The sequence below is a fragment of the Perca flavescens genome, chromosome 19 (genome assembly GCF_004354835.1).
Source record: "Perca flavescens isolate YP-PL-M2 chromosome 19, PFLA_1.0, whole genome shotgun sequence".
Lineage (NCBI taxonomy): Eukaryota > Metazoa > Chordata > Actinopteri > Perciformes > Percidae > Perca > Perca flavescens.
Window position 1 is genome coordinate 26,863,846 of NC_041349.1, and position 18,883 is coordinate 26,882,728.

Below are 18,883 nucleotides of genomic sequence, written 5' to 3' on the forward strand. Positions count from 1 at the left end.
GAGTGGGTTAGCGACAACGTTATGTTTGGATGTTGAATAACGTTAGGTATCTGTTTTAGGGAAGTGTTCATTTTACTTAACGTCAAAGCAAGTTTGTGTTAATTGACACTTTATATAGTTTTCAAGCACATTCATTCAAGAGCTCTAATTTGGATACGTACCATCAATAGTTTTGCACTTAGCTATTAGGTTGCCAGTATGTTAGCTAACGTTACACAAAGCTAAAACGAATACACATAGCTGCTATATCATCATCTCTAACGCAGTTTCAACAACAACGAACTGACATTATCATCTTCAAAAAATGGTAGGATATCATATATTCCCAGGACAGTTTTTGCCTGTTTACCATAGGCGGAGTTTGACATTCGAGCCAGGGGGGCAAAAAATAAAAACTCATTGTAGCAACTGGAGACCTGGGAAACACAGCACGATCACATATCGATAAAATAAACATGTTAAATAAACATAGGTTTATTTTTTAAGCAGATTTGAATTTACATTGTAACATTTTAAAACCTCGAGCTCAACCGAGTTAAAAAGAAGTAAATAACGCATATAATTTTGAGCGACAGATGCAAAAAACCCACAACAATCTCAGTCCCCACAGGCCAGGCACAGACACAGTTGCTCTTGTTGCTGCGCAGGCTGCACGCTTCTCTGTTCACAAGCTTCCTGTTCTGCTTAACGTGAAAAAGCTTAACGTGGTTTAAATGTACTTCAACAACTTTCACCAAATTTATCATGGCCATATCTTGAATGAACACGTATGCCCGTCAAAAGAACTTGACAGGCTATGGCGAGGAAAAAGCGAGGAAAAAGGCTTGTACCTAAACAATGGTTACTAAATTTCTCTTTATATTGCTCCTCATAAGCACTGAAAACTGTCAAAAATCTAACCAGAAATGTGGTGATGATTGATCGTTGTTTAGGTATATTAAACCACGTTAAGCTTTTTCATGTTAGGATTTATAAAGCCCATGAGAACCGTTGGGAGTCAACCAACAGCTGCTCCGCTGCCCTGCTGAAAATGTGAAGCAGAAACGCTAATGTCGATAAACGTCCATAATAATTGGACGTTGGGTTCTATTTTTTTGACAGTTTTCCGTAGTTATGAGGAGCAATATTAGAGAAAATTTGTAATCATTGGTCATTGTTTACGTACATTAAGCCTGACCTGCGCGAAAGAGAAAACAACGTATGCGTCATTGTACCCAGCACTTGGAAATGTACCTCCGAATGCGTCTCTGTCCCCAGCACATTTCAAACCAAACTGACGCCCGTGGGCACGGCTGTGTTGGAGCAAAAATAGACAGACGGTGGCAGAATGCCCTGACACTTAAATTCAACTAACATGTAGGTTAACAGTGAACAATCAGTGTTGGACCTCCAGTCTGTTGAGATGCCTCTCTAAACGCGGAAACCAAGCGCAATCGCATCATAAAACGTTAAGACACGTTAAGAAAACAGATCAGTATTTTGCCGTAATCCAGTGACATGAAAACAAGTCATCCACAGCGATCAGTAGATTCACAAACAGAGTCACGGTGTATCCAGCAAGGCCTATACGCGCGTCCCATTCACCAGTCAGCTCCAAACAGGTGAACGAGGTGAACTTCGCCGTTTAAACAAAGTGGAATAAAACGCATCAAAGTCCAAATCTACACAAAACGCACATTCAATTAGTAAGCTGACAGCAAATTTATATACATGGCATTTAAGCAACCTGTATTGTAACGTTGGCACGGTAAGATGTCCCGACTAGTGCAACAAATTATTGTTTTTTGCGTCCTGCATATGCGTCGACAATGGTCTCAGGTGAGAGGCAGAGCCCTGAAAAAATATTATTTTTACCAAAGCAGTATATGAAATCAGATGTATTACCTATCCCCATTTAGTTGTTTTGTGTTTTTAAAGTATTTATAAAATATCTGGTTATGTCAGAAGTAATTATTCCACTCATTTTTGAAACAATGCAATTACCCGTTTCAGCTACCAGGGGGGCAGTGCCCCTTGCCCCCCGCAAACTCCGCGCATGCTGTTTACCTAATAAACTGGCTTTAAATTATTTTAATGAGCATGGAATCAAAATTAAAGTTTCTCAGCTGGGTAGATTTTCGTCATGCAGAACCATGCAGGCACTAAGGTTAGTTTGATGTGTTTTACAGCTAATGTTCACTTATTAACTTCCGCAACATAATCCCATCTGTGTTTCTGCCTAGCTGAACTGATTGAAAACATGGATAAGAAAGCAACCTGGGACCGCTTCTACGCCGAGAGCAGCAGCGAGACATCCACCTTCAAAAACTTTGAGTGGTTCTTTGGCTTGATGCTGTCCGGGACTTCATTATGCCTCTCTTGCACACCGAGTCCCACCCAGATGCTCTGCTCCAAGTCCTGGATATGGGCTGTGGCACTTCTGCTCTAGGGCCCTGTATTTTCAGACACTCAGCCCACCCGTCCGGGTCACTTGTGCAGACATCTCTCCCGTAGCTGTGCGACTAATGCAGGAACACGTCCCGAGCCAAAGCCATTCAGCCTCACAATCTCTGTTCTCAGCTGGAGTTCGTGAGCTGGACTGCACACAGCTTCACAGGCACTATGGCTGTAGCAGCGTGGACCTTATAGTTGATAAGGGCACCACAGACGCCTTGTTGAGGTCTAAGGAAGGGAGAGGGAAGGCCAGTCTGGTGCTGAAGCAGTGTTTGAAGGTGCTGCGGAGCTCAGGATCTGTGCTCCAGTTCTCCGATGAGGACCCTGATGCCAGGCTGCTGTGGCTGGAGACGGAGGCCCAGGAGCCGGGGTGATGGCAGCAGATGTTGGGGTGCAGGAGGTCGGGAGCTAAGGGGAATGTCTTACTACTGCTACCAAGTGACTCCTCGCCCTATTGTATAGCAGCTAGGGACAGACCGATTATCGGCCCGTTTTTTTTGGCAGTTTACAGATTGCCTGTATCAGCGTTTTATTTGCCGGAGAACAGATGAAGTTAATTAAGTAAACCGAGCGCTCCCTCTGCTCTGGTTTCACTCACCACTGAGCCTGACCTAATGTCCCGCCCACACCACTATCCGACTGTGTATTATGTTGACAGTTTGTCATTTATTAAATAATTGCCTAAAGCATGTGTTGGATTTTTGAAACATTCCAGAATCTTAATTTTGACTTTTATTTTTTTCGCCAGATATGCACATTGGTTGCAAATATCGGTTATCAGTTTTATTAACTACTAATAATCTCTATCGAAAAAAAACAGTATTGGTCGATCCCTAATCTGGACAGTCATAATGTTAAATAAGAAAAAGTCTTATTAAAAGTTAAATTTTTTAACATGATAGTAAAAAAAAAAAATGCATGTGTTTTACTCTCACTCAATCTGCCTCATTGTTGTCTTTTTCTGTGATCGATGTACAAGACAAGACAAATGACGTGTGTCAAGTCTGGCTCAACGGATGTACATCGCTGGGATAAAACTTGACATCCGGCGCGTCCCCTTCCCCTCACTATCTCCGCTGTTGGGGCTTTGTGCCGCCCAGGGTGGTTGTGATTGGTTTAAAGAAATGCAAACAAGCCAGATCGTTTTTTTTTTTTTCCACCTATCCCTGAACAGATAGCCAGACCATACTCCATTGCTGTGCCGATGTGTGACTACAGTGTACCTGTTGTATAATACAATTATACATTTAAGACATGCGGTGTTCAGCATAAGTGAACTAAGTTGACTAAAAAGATGAATAAAAAAATCGTCTTTTGGAAATTGATCTTAATGCCTTCATTTAAAAAAATGAGGAAAAATCTAACCTTTAAGGACACCCGTTTTCTTTGTGAATGAATAATGTATTGTAAATAAATAAAATACAGGGGTATAGTATACACACCCCTATGTTAAATTCCCATAGAGGCAGGCAGATTTTTATTTTTAAAGGTTATTTCATATATCCAGGATACTATGCATCCTGATAAAGTTCCCTTGGTCTTTGGAATTCAAATAGCCCCACATCATCACATACCAGGCTTAGAGATTGGCATGGTTTTATTTCAGTTAGCATAATAGCTGGTTTGATTTGCATTGAGAGATGATCTTATGGAAAGTAGCCCATGCCAATCTCTAGGTATGGTTATTACTTGTTATCCACTGCCATCTATTGGCAGCAGACCTGTCTCATCCAGCATGCCACGATGTAGGATTCACATCTCTTTCTCAGCTGTAGACCTATCTCTTTTTTTAATGTTTTTGTGCTCGAGCCATGTGCTCTATTTTTGAGTAGTGATGCCTCTAATTATTTTTTTTCCCCACTGACACATTCATTTTTGAGCTCCCACAAGAGTCTTGATGCTATAGTCAATAGGTGAGTCGATGCCCTGGGCTCTCTCTCCTTCTGTCGGAGGAAGGCCACGTTACGACAAAGCTAACAGCAACGCTTATACAATGATAAGAAACAATGTGTCACTGTTGAACTTGTAAATGATTGAAATGGTAAGGGAAACCATCTGACTGAGCCATCATAATGTATTCTAGTGTGTTCCCGTTCCCGAGGACTGGAAATGTAAACAGACAGTTGTTAACAACTGGTAGAAAAAAAAGGTGTAGAATCTGTCGCACTATTTTATTGGATACACAAGGTGAGAGAGATTATATATAGAGAGAGGTAGAGGGGAACAAATGGTGAAACAATGTTTACATATTTGAAAAAACTTAGCAGGTAGGCTTGCAATTTTTCAGCCAGATGTCCATATTTCAACACAGAGGTTTTGCTTGATTTAATCATTCCTCCTATTATTAACATATAGACCATACAGTGATCCACTCCTAAAGCATTTCCAATAGAAGTGATGGTGGACAAAGTCCTTTGTCCTTGCTGTGAATATGTGGATCTGAAAATAACTTGAGGCGTTAGCAGTCTGAATTACTAAGTGGATATCTTCAAAAGTTACAATCTTAGTACAAAATCTCTTTGTTTCCCGAGGGCAGTGTTTCTGGGTTACAGTGGAAGGATATTAACAAAAAAGGTGAATTTTGAAGACTGTAATTTAGGAGAAATCCACTTGATTTGTCTAATGTAATAGCTCCATAAACATATTTTTGAGGCAGTTACACTGAAAGGGCAATCAGCCCTATTTCAACTATTTCCCTTGGTGGCTTATCCTATCTTATTATTTTACATAAAATAACGTCACTACCCATGTCAACATTTCCATCCATTCAACCAACACTGCTTATTGTGTAAAGAGTGCAATTGACATTTACATTTTGTAACAAATTAACGAAGAACAGGAGCTAGTGTTGACTTTCAATAGATTTGCCTGTCAAATATCCTTTCATTTGAGACCCATATTGTACACTGAGCCATACTGTACAGTCCACAGAGCAGCATCATGATGGAACGGGTCTGGCTGGTTGTCTTGTATCTCTCAGGTCAGTGAATTCTTTAATATAGTTGCTGTCTGACTGCTTTTTATTGTATAATACACTAGAACTGAAATGAATAAAATCCATAGGTGTTGTCCTCACAAATTCAGTGGTTAGTTTGAAAAAGTATTTGAAATATATGGATTTTATTTTATTTTGGGCCCTGATGGAGACTTTTTGTGTAAAAATATTCAGCTAAAAGCAATGTAAAAATGTGCCATTGCAAGTTAAGTTCCTGCATTACATAGACATAAATCATCAGGAATATGGTATTATTATCTATGACATTAATTGATTGTTATAATACATCGATAACAACCTATAGACTTCTGGAACGTGACAATGGGCCCCAAGCTTTTTCTGGTAGGGCCACAGGCCATAGAGAACCACTTGGCTGAAGCTCAGGCCTAAATAATGTGTTTTTCTTTTAATAATGTGTTTTTATGTACAATATCAACCTAAAAAAAGTAAGTAGTTGTAGCTTTCAGATGAATGTAGTGAAGTACAATATTCTCTTCTGAACTGTAGTAAAGTAGGAATCATACCTAAGTAAAGTATCCCAAACAACAGCTGATCTGGTACAAATTTGTCCCGTTTCTACAATTAGTCAGGGGCAATCCATTCAGGGCTGAAATCGGGCTTAATCCGTACAGCGTCTGCCCGGTTTAAGTCACTGAAACGTGTTCACACTCAGTCAGTCAGCTGCTACAGGTAATAGGCCTCCTCCTATCAGAGAATGACAATAAGCACATTTAGACAAATTAATGTACCTTTTACTCCACTACATTAATCTGACAGCTTTAGTTACAAGTTTACAAATTAGGAATGTTATACACAAAACACATGTAGTTTATAAAATACGATTTTTTTTTTATTATAAATTAAACTACCCAACAATATACAGGCCTATAAGTTGTTTCCAGGTTGAGGTAACCTTGCTCCTTATGACCTCATAAGGTTTGGCCCATCTGAGCTTTCATTTTCTCAAAAGGCAGAGGTTCCGTTTATACTTATCGCCATTTCTAGCCACTGGGGGACCATAGGCAGGCTCGGGGAATGCATATTAATGTTAAAAACCTCAAAGTGAAATTTTCATGCCATGGGACCTTTAAGTACATTTTTCCTGATGATACTTACGTATTTAACATTTCCAATGCAGGACTTTTTACTTGTAACAGTTATTTTTTTACAGTCTGGTATTAATACTTTTAGCAAAAGGAACCACGCCGACTTATTGGGACTTTAGCTTATTCACCGTAACCCCCAGAGTTAGACAAGTCCATACATACCCTTCTCATCTCCGTGCGTGCTGTAATGCTGTCTGATGGCTCCAGCATTAAACAGCCTAGCACAGATCCTGCAGGTAACTGGTTCCAACTAGCCTACTGCTCCGAATTGTGACAAAAGTGACAAAATAACGCCAATGTGTTCCTATTTACATGTTGTGATTTGTAAGTCACTGGCGTGTTACACAAAACAACGTAACATGAGACATCAGACAGGCTTGCTGCGAGCATATCACTCCGCCAAAGTACTATATTCTTCCGCCTAAGAATATAGTTCCCAGTTGTTTACAGTTAGAAGGCGGCTGTGTCTCATGTTACGTTGTTTTTGTACCTGCGCTGTGACTCTATAAATCACAACATGTAAAAAGGAACATGTTGGCGTGATTTTGTCACTTATTCGAGCAGTAGGATTGCTGGAACCATTCACCTGCATGTTCTGTGCTGGCCTGATGCCGCTGGAGCCGTCAGACAGCATTACAGCCCTCACGGAGATGAGAAGGGTATGTATGGACTAGTCTAACTCTGGGGGTTATGGTGAATAAGCTAAATTCCCAATAAGTCGGCGGGTTCCTTTAAGTAAAGGATCTGAATACTTCTTCCACCGCTGGCTCTATGTCACAATTATTCATCAAACCAAAAGATAGTTTGAGCCACTCACAGGTTTAAAGACGGATACAACCTTTGACAAACACGTGTTTTCCCCTCACAGGCTGGGAGATCTCCACGTGCCTTTTGCATCAGTACCACTTTGTTGCTGATAAAAAGACTTGGGCTGAAGCTCAGGCCTACTGCAGAGAGACATACACGGACCTGGCCACCATTAGAAACTCGGAAGAAATGAACCAACTGCTCGGCACCGTTGCATCTTTTGGCTACAAATCTGAGGTGTGGATTGGCCTGTACAGTACGATCGACTGAGGTGGTCCGACGGCTACAGAGGGCGTGGAACTGAGATTAGGGACTGGCAAGATCGTACTGACAATGAACCAGACTTTTACTCAGCGGCTCAGTTCTGTGTGTGCATTGACAACACTGGGTGGTGGGATGATGGTTGCACGTTAGCCTACCCATTTATCTGTAACAGTGGTAAGGATACATTGAGGCATATTTCAATTTTAGTCTCGAAAAGATTGTTTTGAAATTCAATTTAAAATTTAAAAATTTAAAACTTTCACTGCAGGAACACACCTGAATCCTGAATACGCTTGTCGTGAGTGAAAAAAGGAGTTGGTCCGGTGCTCAGAGCTACTGCAGGAAGAACTACATAGACCTGGCCACTGTGAGGAACGACACTGAGAACCAGAAGATCCAGAGCTTGGTGCCGAGTGGAGGCTGGATGTGGATTGGTTTGTTCAGAGACCCTAACTTGTACTGGTCCGATGGGAGTGGCTACTCATTCAGCTATTGGTCCACAGGTTCATTCGCTATTGGCTCGACCAGGGCCTGTGGTCTTGCAGCTTTGCAGGAAAATGGAAAATGGAAGACAAATACCTGTGAGACTAGTTTACCATTTGTCTGCTACAGCGTCCCTCCGCCTGGTGAGTGCTGGTTAGTGGAAGAGGCAGTTTGATGCATTACATCATGCTCATTTGAATTAATGAGTTTGGTACCACAAAGGTTTTTTTTCTTCTTATTTTTTCTCTCGTGTCAAAGCAGCAGTCATGAGGAAGACAATTAAGCTGAGGATGAAGCCAGGGGACCCCTCTCTGGATCTGAATGACCCTGCAGTAAAAGCAGACATCCTGAAAAGGTGAGTGGATAGCAGGCCAAACAAAAGCTATACCTTCTCACAAATAATTTAGGTTGATGTTTCAAAAATGGCTACCGCTTGTGTTTCCCAGCTCCAGGGCAGAATGAAGGAGAATGGATTGAGTGGAGTCACCCTGAAGTGGAGAGAACAGCCTGATGGGAAAGTCTTCCACAAGGAGGGACAAAGCTCACAGAGGAAATTCAGAAAGAAAAACTGAGCTCTGAAATTGAAGTCTGATTTTACTTCTGTTTATGTGAAGTGCATGGTGAAGGGTTCTCCTGAATAATACATATGTTTTATGCATTCCCTTTAAAAAAGAATGCTCTAGTCTACAACTATACTATTACACTATTATGCTTTTTTTTGACTGAGCTCTGAAATTGAAGTCTGATTTTACTTCTGTTTGGCGCATGGTGAAGGGTTTATTCTCTATCTGCTAATAGGCTGCACACACCTGAACACGCCCTGTAGACTGCCATGAAATACTTTTCTTTTCATCTAGTGTGAAATACAATTTATTTAGATTTTCTCCCAAATTTTGAACCCTTATGCATCCCTTTAAAAAATTGCTCTAGTCTACACTATACTATTACACTATTATACTTTTTTCGACTTAATATACTTTGACTTTTTTATGACTTTTTTCAACATACTATACTATGATGTTTTATGACTTTTTGACATACTATACTATGACTTTTTATGACTTTTTTTTTACATACTATATTATTACTTTTCATGACTTTTCGACATACTATAGTAGGACTTTTTAACGACTTTACGACATACTATACTAGGACTTTTTATGACTTTACGACATACTATTTTATTACTTTTTATGACTTTACAACATACTATATGATTACTTTTTATGACTTTACAACATACTATATTATTACTTTTTATGACTTTACGACATACTATACTAGGACTTTTTATGACTTTACGACATACTATATTATTACTTTTTATGACTTTACAACATACTATATTATTACTTTTTATGACTTTACGACATACTATTCTAGACCTTTTTGTGACTTTACGACATACTATACTAGGACTTTTTATGACTTTACGACATACTATATTATTACTTTTTATGACTTTAAAACATACTATATTATTACTTTTTATATCTTTACAACATACTATTGGAACTTTTATGACTTTACGACATACTATATTATTACTTTTTATGAATTGTTTCGAAATACTATACTATGACTTTTTATGACTTTTTTTTACATAATATACTAAGCCTTTTATTGACACACTATAGGCCTACTATGATTTCTTTTGCCATATTATAGTACTCTTTGATACATACTATTATTATTATTATTATTACTATTGTAACATTACCCATTCCATTCTGTGAGAACTCGAGAAAGTCGTTCTCATCGGTTTTATTGGTATCCCAAATTGCAACACTGTTTTCCTATCTGTGTGTACAAACCTTGGGACAATCTTTCTGCCCATCTTGCACGTCATCTAAATAAATGTACCGATTATTAGGAAATATGTATATCCTTGTGTGTCTCATTAACCTGCTTTGTGTCGCTTTTTTCTCTGAGATGTCAACACTGCTTTCAGAATCAACACACAGGGGTCAAACCAGGAGATGATAGGACTGGAATCACAAAAAAATCGTGATCGGGTTGTTACGCAACATATACTATGATTTTTATTTTGAAAAACTATACTATGATTTTTTATGCCCTTTTTCCACATACTATAGGCCTTCTATGACTTTTTTGGATGTACTTTATTATGACGTTTTCTGACTTGTCGACATACCGTACTATGACTTCTTTCAACATAATATGCTATGATCTTTTATGACTTTTTTGACATACTATACTATGACTTTTTTCGACATACTATACTATGACCTTTTATGACTTTTTCGACGTACTAAAATATGACTTTTTTAAGACTTTTTTTGACATACTAGTTATACATTTTCAGTCATAGTATAGTATGTTGAAAAAAGTAATAAAAAGTCATTGTATAGTATGTTGAAAAAAGTCATAGAATAGTATGTTGAGAAAAGCCATGGTATAGTAGGTCAAAAAAAGTGATAAAAACGCCATAGTATAGTAAGTCGAAAAAAGGAAAAATAAGCCATAGTATAGTATGTCGAAAAAAGGGATGAAAAAATAAATAATAAAATATATTTCAAGTGTATACATTGAGACTACATTTCCCTTTATCTATTTGAATCTATTCCGGGAAATTATGTCTCCAAATGTATTACACCCATAAGATTTGAACACACTTGTGTTTTCCAAGAATACTCTTATCTCTCTGCACTATCAGACCTGACGCGTAAACCAGTTTGTCGAAAAAAGTCATAGAATAGAATGTCGAAAAAAGTCATAGAATAGAATGTCTAAAAAAGGGATTAAAAAGCCATAGTATAGTATGTTGAAAAAAGCCATAGTATAGTATGTCAAAAAAATAATTGATTAAAAAGCCATAGTATAGTATGTTGAGAAAAGCCATAGAATAGTATGTCGAAAAAAGGGATAAAAAAGCCATAGAATAGTATGTTGAAAAAAGCCATAGTATAGTATGTCGAAAAAGTTAATGAAAAAGCCATAGTATAGTATGTCGAAAAAAGGGATTAAAAAGCCATAGTATAGTATGTTGAAAAAAGCCATAGTATAGTATGTCGAAAAAGTTAATGAAAAAGCCATAGTATAGTATGTCGAAAAAAGCCATGGTATAATATTTAGAAAAAAAGGCATGAAAAAGCCATAGTATAGTATGTTGAAAAAGGCCATAGTATAGTATGTTGAAAAAACGGATAAGAAAGCCATACTATAGTATGTTGAAAAAATTAATGAAAAAGCCATAGTATAGTATGTCGAAAAAAGTGAAGAAAAAGCCATAGTATAGTATGTTGAATAAAGTGATGAAAAAGCCATAGTATAGTATGTCGAATAAAGTGATGAAAAAGCCATAGTATAGTATGTTGAAAAAAGTGATGAAAAAGCCATAGTATAGTATGCCGAAAAATGGGATAAAAAGCCATAGTTTACCATGTCGAAAAAAGGGATTAAAAAGCCATAGTATAGTATGTCGAAAAAAGTGATTAAAAGGCCATAGTATATTATGTCGAAAAAAGAGATCAAAAAGCCATAGTATAGTATGTCGAAAAAAGGGATAAGAAAGCCATAGTATAGTGTGTCAAAAAAAGGTATAAAAAAGCCATAGTATAGTATGTCGAAAAAAGCCATGGTATAATATTTAGAAAAAAAGGCATGAAAAAGCCATAGTATAGTATGTTGAAAAAGGCCATAGTATAGTATGTTGAAAAAACGGATAAGAAAGCCATAGTGTAGTATGTCGAAAAAAGTAATGAAAATGCCATAGTGTAGTATGTCAAAAAAAGTAATGAAAACGCCATAGCATAGTATGTCGACAAAGGACATAGTATAGTATGTGGAAAAAAGCAATAGTATAGTATGTTGAAAAAAGGGATAAAAAAGCCACAGTATAGTATGTCGAAAAAAGGGATAAAAAAGCCATAGTATAGAATGTCGAAAAAAGGGATAAAAAAAGTCATAGTATAGTATGTTGAAAAAAGGGATAAAAAGCCATAGTATAGAATGTTGAAAAAAGCCATACTATAGTATGTTGAAAAAATTAATGAAAAAGCCATAGTATAATATGTCGAAAAAAGGGATAAAAAGCCATAGTATAGAATGTTGAAAAAAGCCATAGTATAGAATGTCGAAAAAAGGGATAAAAAAGTCATAGTATAGTAAGTCGAGAAAAGCCATAGTAGAGTATGTCGAAAAAAGGGATAAAAAGCCATAGTATAGTATGTCGAAAAAGAGTTAAAAAAGCAATAGAATAGTATGTTGAAAAAATTAATGAAAAAGCCATAGTATAGTCTGTCGAAAAAAAGGATAAAAAGCCATAGTATAGAATGTCGAAAAAAGGGATAAAAAAGTCATAGTATAGTATGTTGAATAAAGCCATAGTATAGTATGTCGAAAAAAGGGGTAAAAAAGCAATAGTATAGTATGTCGAAAAAAGGGATGAAAAGCCATACTATAGTACGTTGAAAAAATTTATGAAAAAGCCATAGTATAGTATGTCGAAAAAAGTAATAAAAAAGCCATATTATAGTATGTTGAAAAAAGCCATAGTATAGTTTGTCGAAAAAAGGGATGAAAAGCCATAGTATAGTATGTTGAAAAAAGGGATAAAAAAGCCATAGAATAGTATGTTGAAAAAAGCCATAGTATAGTATGCCGAAAAATGGGATAAAAAGCCATAGTTTACCATGTTGAAAAAAGGGATTAAAAAGCCATAGTATAGCATGTCGAAAAAAGTGATTAAAAAGCCATAGTATAGTATGTCGAAAAAAGTGATAAACAAGCCATAGTATAGAATGTCGAAATAAGGGATAAAAAAGTCATAGTATAGTATGTTGAATAAAGCCATAGTAGAGTATGTCAAAAAAAGGGGTAAAAAAGCAATAGTGTAATATGTCGAAAAAAGGGATGAAAAGCCATACTATAGCATGTTGAAAAAATTAATGAAAAAGCCATAGTATAGTATGTCAAAAAAAGGGATAAAAAAGCCATAGTATAGTATGCTAAAAAATGGGATAAAAAGCCATAGTTTACCATGTCAAAAAAAGGGATTAAAAAGCCATAGTATAGCATGTCGAAAAAAGTGATTAAAAGGCCATAGTATAGTATGTTGAAAAAAGAGATCAAATAGCCATAGTATAGTATGTCGAAAAAAGGGATAAAAAAGCCATAGTATAGTATGTCAAAAAAGGGATAAAAAAGCCATAGTATAGTATGTCAAAAAAAGGGATAAAAAAGCCATAGTATAGTATGTCAAAAAAAGGGATGAAAAGCCCATAGAATAGTATGTTGAAAAAAGCCATAGTATAGTTTGTTGAAAAAAGGCATAAAAAAGCCATTGTGTAGTATGTCGAAAAAAGTGATAAACAAGCCATAGTATAGAATGTTGAATAAAGCCATAGTAGAGTATGTCGAAATAAGGGGTAAAAAAGCAATAGTATAGTATGTCGAAAAAAGGGATGAAAAGCCATACTATAGTATGTTGAAAAAAATTAATGAAAAAGCCATAGTATAGTATGTCGAAAAAAGTGATGAAAAAGCCATAGTATAGTATGTCGAATAAAGTGATGAAAAAGCCATAGTATAGTATGTTGAATAAAGTAATGAAAAAGCCATAGTATAGTATGCCGAAAAATGGGATAAAAAGCCATAGTTTACCATGTCGAAAAAAGGGATTAAAAAGCCATAGTATAGTATGTCGAAAAAAGTGATAAACAAGCCATAGTATAGAATGTCAAAAAAAGTGATTAAAAGGCCATAGTATATTATGTTCAAAAAAGCCATAGTATAGTATGTCGAAAAAAGGTATAAAAAAGCCATTGTATAGCATGTCGAAAAAAAGTGATAAACCAGCCATAGTATGGAATGTCAAAAAAAGTGATTAAAAAGGCATAGTATAGTATGTCGAAAAAAGTGATTAAAAAGCCATAGTACAGTATGTCGAAAAAATTCATGAAAAAGCCATAGTATAGTATGTCAAAAAAAAGTGATAAAAAAGCCATAGTATAGCATGTCGAAAAAAGCCATAGTATAGTATGTCGAAAAAAGTGATAAACAAGCCATAGTAGTGAATGTCAAAAAAAGGGATAAAAAAGTCATAGTATAGTATGTCGAAAAAAGCCATAGTATAGTATGTCGAAAAAAGTGATAAACAAGCCATAGTAGTGAATGTCAAAAAAAGGGATAAAAAAGTCATAGTATAGTATGTCGAAAAAAGGGATAAAAAAGCCATAGTATAGTATGTCGAAAAAAGGGATGAAAAGCCCATATTATAGTATGTTGAAAAAAGCCATAGTATAGTTTGTCGAAAAAAGGGATGAAAAGCCATAGTATAGTATGTTGAAAAAAGGGATAAAAAAGCCATATTTTACCATGTCGAAAAAAGGGATAAAAAAGCCATAGTATAGTATGTTCAAAAAAGCCATAGTATAGTATGTCGAAAAAAGGGGTAAAAAAGCAATAGTATAGTATGTCGAAAAAAGGGGTAAAAAAGCAATAGTATAATATGTCGAAAAAAGGGATGAAAAGCCATACTATAGCATGTTGAAAAAATTAATGAAAAAGCCATAGTATAGTATGTCGAAAAAAGTGATGAAAAAGCCATAGTATAGTATGTCGAAAAAAGGGATAAAAAAGTCATAGTATAGTATGCCGAAAAATGGGATAAAAAGCCATAGTTTACCATGTCGAAAAGGGATTAAAAAGCCATAGTATAGCATGTCGAAAAAAGTGATTAAAAGGCCATAGTATATTATGTCGAAAAAAGGTATAAAAAAGACATACTATAGTATGTTGAAAAAAGCCATAGTATAGTATGTCAAAAAAAGGGATGAAAAGCCCATAGTATAGTATGTTGAAAAAAGCCATAGTATAGTTTGTTGAAAAAAGGCATAAAAAAGCCATTGTGTAGTATGTTGAAAAAAGTGATAAACAAGCCATAGTATAGAATGTTGAATAAAGCCATAGTAGAGTATCTCGAAAAAAGGGGTAAAAAAGCAATAGTATAGTATGTTGAAAAAAGGGATGAAAAGCCATAGCATACTATGTCGAAAATTGTGATGAAAAAGCCATGGTATAGTATGTTGAGAAAAGCCATAGTATAGTACTTTGATAAAAGTGATAAAAAAGCCATAGTATAGTATGTTGAGAAAAGCCATAGTATAGTATGTCGAAAAAAGGGATGAAAAGCCCACAGTATAGTATGTTGAAAAAACTTAATGAGAAAGCCATAGTATAGTATGTCGAAAAAAGGGATAAAAAAGCCATTGTATAGTATGTCGAAAAAAGTGATAAACAAGCCATAGTATAGAATGTCGAAATAAGGGATAAAAAGGTCATAGTATAGTATGTCGAATAAAGCCATAGTAGAGTATGTCAAAAAAAGGGGTAAAAAAGCAATAGTCTAATATGTCGAAAAAAGGGATGAAAAGCTATACTATAGCATGTTGAAAAAATTAATGAAAAAGCCATAGTATAGTATGTCGAAAAAAGTGATGAAAAAGCCATAGTATAGTATGTCGAAAAAAGGGATAAAAAAGTCATAGTATAGTATGCCGAAAAATGGGATAAAAAGCCATAGTTTACCATGTCGAAAAAAGGGATTAAAAAGCCATAGTATAGCATGTCGAAAAAAGTGATTAAAAGGCCATAGTATATTATGTCGAAAAAAGAGATCAAAAAGCCATAGTATAGTATGTCGAAAAAAGGGATAAGAAAGCCATAGTATAGTGTGTCAAAAAAAGGTATAAAAAAGACATACTATAGTATGTTGAAAAAAGCCATAGTATAGTTTGTTGAAAAAAGGCATAAAAAAGCCATTGTGTAGTATGTTGAAAAAAGTGATAAACAAGCCATAGTATAGAATGTTGAATAAAGCAATAGTATAGTATGTCGAAAAAAGGGATGAAAAGCCATAGTATAGCATGTCGAAAAAAGTGATTAAAAGGCCATAGTATAGTATGTTGAAAAAAGAGATCAAATAGCCATAGTATAGTATGTCGAAAAAAGGGATAAAAAAGCCATAGTATAGTATGTCAAAAAAGGGATAAAAAAGCCATAGTATAGTATGTCAAAAAAAGGGATAAAAAAGCCATAGTATAGTATGTCAAAAAAAGGGATGAAAAGCCCATAGAATAGTATGTTGAAAAAAGCCATAGTATAGTTTGTTGAAAAAAGGCATAAAAAAGCCATTGTGTAGTATGTCGAAAAAAGTGATAAACAAGCCATAGTATAGAATGTTGAATAAAGCCATAGTAGAGTATGTCGAAATAAGGGGTAAAAAAGCAATAGTAGAGTATGTCGAAAAAAGGGATGAAAAGCCATAGTATAGTATGTCGAATAAAGTGATGAAAAAGCCATAGTATAGTATGTTGAATAAAGTAATGAAAAAGCCATAGTATAGTATGTCGAAAAAAGTGATGAAAAAGCCATAGTATAGTATGTCGAATAAAGTGATGAAAAAGCCATAGTATAGTATGTTGAATAAAGTAATGAAAAAGCCATAGTATAGTATGCCGAAAAATGGGATAAAAAGCCATAGTTTACCATGTCGAAAAAAGGGATTAAAAAGCCATAGTATAGTATGTCGAAAAAAGTGATAAACAAGCCATAGTATAGAATGTCAAAAAAAGTGATTAAAAGGCCATAGTATATTATGTTCAAAAAAGCCATAGTATAGTATGTCGAAAAAAGGTATAAAAAAGCCATTGTATAGTATGTCGAAAAAAGTGATAAACCAGCCATAGTATGGAATGTCAAAAAAAGTGATTAAAAAGGCATAGTATAGTATGTCGAAAAAAGTGATTAAAAAGCCATAGTACAGTATGTCGAAAAAATTCATGAAAAAGCCATAGTATAGTATGTCAAAAAAAAGTGATAAAAAAGCCATAGTATAGCATGTCGAAAAAAGCCATAGTATAGTATGTCGAAAAAAGTGATAAACAAGCCATAGTAGTGAATGTCAAAAAAAGGGATAAAAAAGTCATAGTATAGTATGTCGAAAAAAGCCATAGTAGAGTATGTCGAAAAAAGGGATAAAAAAGCCATAGTATAGTATGTCGAAAAAAGGGATGAAAAGCCCATATTATAGTATGTTGAAAAAAGCCATAGTATAGTTTGTCGAAAAAAGGGATGAAAAGCCATAGTATAGTATGTTGAAAAAAGGGATAAAAAAGCCATATTTTACCATGTCGAAAAAAGGGATAAAAAAGCCATAGTATAGTATGTCGAAAAAAGGGGTAAAAAAGCAATAGTATAGTATGTCGAAAAAAGGGGTAAAAAAGCAATAGTATAATATGTCGAAAAAAGGGATGAAAAGCCATACTATAGCATGTTGAAAAAATTAATGAAAAAGCCATAGTATAGTATGTCGAAAAAAGTGATGAAAAAGCCATAGTATAGTATGTCGAAAAAAGGGATAAAAAAGTCATAGTATAGTATGCCGAAAAATGGGATAAAAAGCCATAGTTTACCATGTCGAAAAGGGATTAAAAAGCCATAGTATAGCATGTCGAAAAAAGTGATTAAAAGGCCATAGTATATTATGTCGAAAAAAGGTATAAAAAAGACATACTATAGTATGTTGAAAAAAGCCATAGTATAGTATGTCAAAAAAAGGGATGAAAAGCCCATAGTATAGTATGTTGAAAAAAGCCATAGTATAGTTTGTTGAAAAAAGGCATAAAAAAGCCATTGTGTAGTATGTTGAAAAAAGTGATAAACAAGCCATAGTATAGAATGTTGAATAAAGCCATAGTAGAGTATGTCGAAAAAAGGGGTAAAAAAGCAATAGTATAGTATGTTGAAAAAAGGGATGAAAAGCCATAGCATACTATGTCGAAAATTGTGATGAAAAAGCCATGGTATAGTATGTTGAGAAAAGCCATAGTATAGTACTTTGATAAAAGTGATAAAAAAGCCATAGTATAGTATGTTGAGAAAAGCCATAGTATAGTATGTCGAAAAAAGGGATGAAAAGCCCACAGTATAGTATGTTGAAAAAACTTAATGAGAAAGCCATAGTATAGTATGTCGAAAAAAAAGGGATAAAAAAGCCATTGTATAGTATGTCGAAAAAAGTGATAAACAAGCCATAGTATAGAATGTCGAAATAAGGGATAAAAAGGTCATAGTATAGTATGTCGAATAAAGCCATAGTAGAGTATGTCAAAAAAAGGGGTAAAAAAGCAATAGTCTAATATGTCGAAAAAAGGGATGAAAAGCTATACTATAGCATGTTGAAAAAATTAATGAAAAAGCCATAGTATAGTATGTCGAAAAAAGTGATGAAAAAGCCATAGTATAGTATGTCGAAAAAAGGGATAAAAAAGTCATAGTATAGTATGCCGAAAAATGGGATAAAAAGCCATAGTTTACCATGTCGAAAAAAGGGATTAAAAAGCCATAGTATAGCATGTCGAAAAAAGTGATTAAAAGGCCATAGTATATTATGTCGAAAAAAGAGATCAAAAAGCCATAGTATAGTATGTCGAAAAAAGGGATAAGAAAGCCATAGTATAGTGTGTCAAAAAAAGGTATAAAAAAGACATACTATAGTATGTTGAAAAAAGCCATAGTATAGTTTGTTGAAAAAAGCCATAGTATAGTTTGTTGAAAAAAGGCATAAAAAAGCCATTGTGTAGTATGTTGAAAAAAGTGATAAACAAGCCATAGTATAGAATGTTGAATAAAGCCATAGTAGAGTATGTCGAAAAAAGGGGTAAAAAAGCAATAGTATAGTATGTTGAAAAAAGGGATGAAAAGCCATAGCATACTATGTCGAAAATTGTGATGAAAAAGCCATGGTATAGTATGTTGAGAAAAGCCATAG

At 35.0% G+C, this 18,883-nt stretch overlaps 1 pseudogene; it reads left to right on the forward strand.

The window, feature by feature from the left end:
• The first annotated feature begins 2,029 nt into the window (after positions 1-2,029).
• Positions 2,030-3,089, forward strand: LOC114546077 (citrate synthase-lysine N-methyltransferase CSKMT, mitochondrial-like; annotated as a pseudogene).
• The last annotated feature ends 15,794 nt before the right edge of the window (positions 3,090-18,883 follow it).